The following is a 4,547-nucleotide window of genomic DNA, read 5'->3' as shown; positions in this document are numbered from 1 at the left end:
CGGACTCGGGTGTACCAACAGGAGCGAACCTAGGGCTAGTGTGCACTCCACACTGGAAACCATATGCCGATGGGTGAGAATAGCCACGGTCGCGAACACCGCCTGAAAACCCTTCTCTTTCCCATCTAATTGCTTCCCCGCGCACCTCTAACAAGGTGGCAGTAGGCACAAGGCGAACGTATTGTTTAAGCTCTCTGCGGAGAGCACTGTCAACAACATGTTCTACAAACTGGTCTCGGAGCAACACCTCTGCATTACGCATACCATCAGGTGATCTTTGTTTTACTTGCTCCATCAGAGCCATTAGCGCTAAGGAAAACTCCTTAGTCTCTCCCTCCCGCTGTCTCCTCAAAAAGAAAGCCTGCTGCAGAGTGACATAGGACTGCGCATTGCCATACAGTTCCTTTAAAATGGTCAACACCCGAGCAGGATCCCCTCGCTCTAAATTAGGGCGAAATTTGATCTCCTCCCTTGCTTCTCCCTCTAAATGGTCAAAAATAAAGAAAGCTTGATCAGCAACAGACAGGTGCCGGCACGCATGCATGCTTGAACCTCTTCGACCCATTCAGCTATACCACCACCAATCGCTCTGTAACGGCGGCCTTGCTACCAACATTTGGTATGCAGCCAGCTGGTACGAAGGAGGACGACGCGGCACCACCACCAGACTCGAGCACAGCGCCCCCATCCCGGCGCAATTGCTCATTATCTGCCTTTAACTGCGCTACCAAGTCTCTAAGTTGCTGCAATTCTTCCTCCATAATAAATTTTGACCAAAAAAAGGAAAATTAAATCAGCAAGGTGCTAAAATCCTATTACTCTTCCTCCTACCTGGATACTGCTGTCTTGTCTATAATCACACTCTAAAACAAATAGAGCCTTCAAACAGGTGAACTGTGATCTCTGCAAAAAAAATAAAACAATTTACAAGACCAAACATCTACCTCAAATGTGCATCCTGTCGACCAACGCCAAGTATGTGACCAAGTGGTCGGCGGGGTTATAAAAGAAATGATAAAATGACAACACCACCTGGGGGGAATTCTAGCCCCCAGGAAATATAAACTTTAAAAATGGAATTTAATTAAAAAAAAACAACGTTTGCACAGGTTCAGGGATGCACACTGAGGCCGGCTCAATGTATTAACAGCATTTTATTTATTAAAAAAATAAAAACAAAACAACAAAGACAGCGCACTAAATGTCTAAAATAGTGTCCCAAATTACAACAAAATAAACATACAACTGGGACTTACCAGCAGCGGTGGACCAAAAGAAAACCACACAAAAAAACCCCACTATAGTCTATTCACCTGGTGCTGTACAACAAAAGTGTGGAAAACGACCCGCCACCTAAGGTCCCACGGCCGCTGGTAAATCCTCAGTTCACTGAAATAAAAGCACAAGATATACACGTTAAACAGGATAAAAAAAACCATGGGACATAAAAAGGCGCTCTATATACTAAAATAAAGAAAGAAATTAAAAGGAAAACGGAGACCTGTAATAAAACACACCCACATACACACCACAGAGCACAGATTGGAAACACTCGTGCTCTGCGAGCCAGCCCACAGCTGGTGCTGGTTCCGATTGTCCATAGCCCTACTCAGTCTCGCGCAGCTCTCCGCAACTGGGAGAGGGAAAGAGAGAGGCGGTACTGGTTTTTGTAACACCAGCCCAATATGCAGCTGAAGATCGCCCCGACCAGCCGGGAAAGCTGGAGTAAAACGATAGTCCAAAAAGGGCTTAGCATGAAACCCAAAGCCCCCAGGGGCGAGGCGAGGCCAGCAGCGGGAATAAAACTGGACGGCCAACAGATCGGAACACAAGATGAAACAGGGCAAGACAAGACAGCAGCTAGGCAGGCGTCTCAACTCTTTGCTTAAAAATCAGGCAGTTGGTCCCTGAGAAGGTGCGGCAGCAATCAAACCCTACAAACAAAAACAGGCAAAGATAACCTTAATCGTCTCTAATTTACAAATACTAGCAGCTATAATATAAGCGGCTTACCCCAAGACTGGAGGCGCTGTACTGTACGGTGAACGCAACTCACACGTCTCTCCACCACAGCTGGAGTAAAGAAAGAGAAACAGCCGCGCTGTAGCAGTCACACAATCCGATTGTATCGGTAAATTAACCAATAGGCCAGCATTTACTGCTGTATCGCACCAGAAGCTCGGGAGGAATGATCCAACAAAAAAACCGGCTTCCCTTTATACAGGTAAACACCACCCTGTAATCAATATGCAGGTGGGTTCCTGTTGTGTCCACACATACTATTGCATTTGTTCTGTAGATGCATTTACCAGAAGCGCTAGAGGGCGCTAGTGAGTATGTTGTTCTGGTTGTGGTTTTGGAGAAGAAAAAAAGAAAAATAAAGAAAGGAGTCAACTCCGGTAATCCTCTGTTCCTACCTGCGTGTGTGTGTAATACTTGCTGAACTAACACCACACAACAAGTGGCGACGAGAGTAGTGGTGATTAAGTTATGGCTCTGCTCTCTTTGCAACCCCCGGCTGTGTTCCTGGATTGCCCGGGCGAACCGAAAATTCCATTTGCTGCGTGGAAAAAGTTGTTCGATAACTACTTGCTGGCGATCGGGGGTAATGACTTTGCTACGGAGAGGAAGAGGGCCCTGCTCATTCACTGCTTGGGAACGGAGGGACAACGAATCTACAGCGCCTTACCACTCGCTACGGATGATTACGAGGGATCCGTAAAGGCTTTGGAAACGTACTTTCATCCTAAAGTCAATGTTGTCGCCGAGAGATACCGTTTCAGGCAACGAGCCCAAGCTGTCGGTGAGTCTACAGATCACTACGTTGCAGCACTGCGTGAGCTCGTGAAACAATGTAAGTTCGGGGCTATGGAGAATGAAATGTTGCGGGATCAACTTGTAGAGAAGACAAATAATGCTCGTATACGTGAAAGACTGCTAATGGAGGAGGATTTGACGCTCGATCGAGCTTTGGAAATTGCTAGGCGTACAGAGGCTGCAATAGCTGATGCAAAGGCCATTGCTGTCGGTGAAACAAAGCCTGTTGCCGCTGTTCAAGTACAAAAGAAGATGCGCAAGCCAAAATACAAAGCAGCTAAAAAAACGGATACAGCTCCGACGTGCTACCGTTGTGGTTCAGCTGATCACAAAGCCAATGATAAATCCTGCCCCGCAAAAGACTGCAAATGTAATACGTGTGGGAAAATCGGACATTTTTCGAGAGTGTGTAAATCTTCTCATAAGCTTGTTAATGAAGTGACTGTTCCTGAAATGTGTGTTTTAACTGTTGACAATTGTGTCAGTGGTGATCCGGCTAAATTGATGTGCACTGTTGCAGTCACTGTACCAAATACTGCACAGGCATGCACTGTTAAGCTACTAGTAGACACAGGGTCTGGTGTTTCCATACTGCCTGAACATGTTTACAGCACAAATTTTGGCTCAGTTAAGTAATCCAGCTGTTCAGCTTATTACATATTCAAAAGAGAAACTGGATGTATTAGGGTGTCTTAGAGCTGACATTACTTACAATGGCAAGAGTGCCTCCACAGATCTCTACATTGTGAGAACAGGAACACCCATACTGGGAATGGACTTGGTGACTGCCCTCCAGCTACACATAAAAGGGGGACAATTAGTTCTTGACAGTCCCAAGGTCTGTGCTGCACTCCAGCAAACCTCGGCTCTGCCCACTCAATGTAAACAGGAATGTGAGTCTCCAGTTGCATTCGGATGTGCAAAGGACTTTGTACATAAAGTGAAGGTGCGACCTGAAGTGAAGCCAATACAGCAGAAACTTCGACGCTTACCCCTGTCAGTCCGTGATGCTGTTTCCGCAGAACTCAAGAACCTTGAGGAACATGGCATCATAGAGAAAATTGATGCATCTGAATGGGTCTCCCCGATTGTAGTCACTAGAAGGAAGACTGGTGGCATACGCATGTGCGTTGATTTGAGAGAACCTAACAAAGCGGTGGTCGCTGACAGTCATCCCTTGCCACTGATAGAGGACATACTGTCTGAGCTGCGTGGGGCTGTCATGTTCTCCACCCTGGATCTTAAATCCGCCTACCATCAGCTGAAACTACATGAAGAGAGTAGAGGGCTCACTGCTTTCATTACACATGAAGGACTGTACCAGTACTGCAGAGTTCCCTATGGGTTGAGTTCAGCACCTGCAGCCTTCCAAAAGATGATGACACAAATCCTACGCGGCCAGAAAGGGGTGCAATGCTACCTTGATGATGTCATCATATACGGAACGTCAGAAGCTGAACATGAGGCCAACTTGCGTGCTGTGTTACACAGAATCAACAATGCAGGACTGAAACTCAATGTTGACAAATGTCAACTCCGTCAAATTACTCTGAGCTTTTTGGGTCAAAAGATCGGTCCAGAAGGTCTGCTGCCAGATGACTCTCATGTCACTGCCATCCTGCATGCTCCGCCCCCTACTGATCCTGCAACCCTGCGCTCATTTCTTGGCTTGAGTGCATGGTACAGCAAGTTTGTGCCAAATTACGCGACTGTTGTTGAACCTATGAGAG

The sequence above is a fragment of the Rhamphochromis longiceps genome, linkage group LG6 (assembly GCF_057381845.1).
Source record: "Rhamphochromis longiceps isolate RC_006_pf linkage group LG6, R_longiceps_female_GT1.1, whole genome shotgun sequence".
In the NCBI taxonomy this organism is placed as follows: domain Eukaryota; kingdom Metazoa; phylum Chordata; class Actinopteri; order Cichliformes; family Cichlidae; genus Rhamphochromis; species Rhamphochromis longiceps.
Note: the sequence above shows the minus strand (reverse complement) of the source record.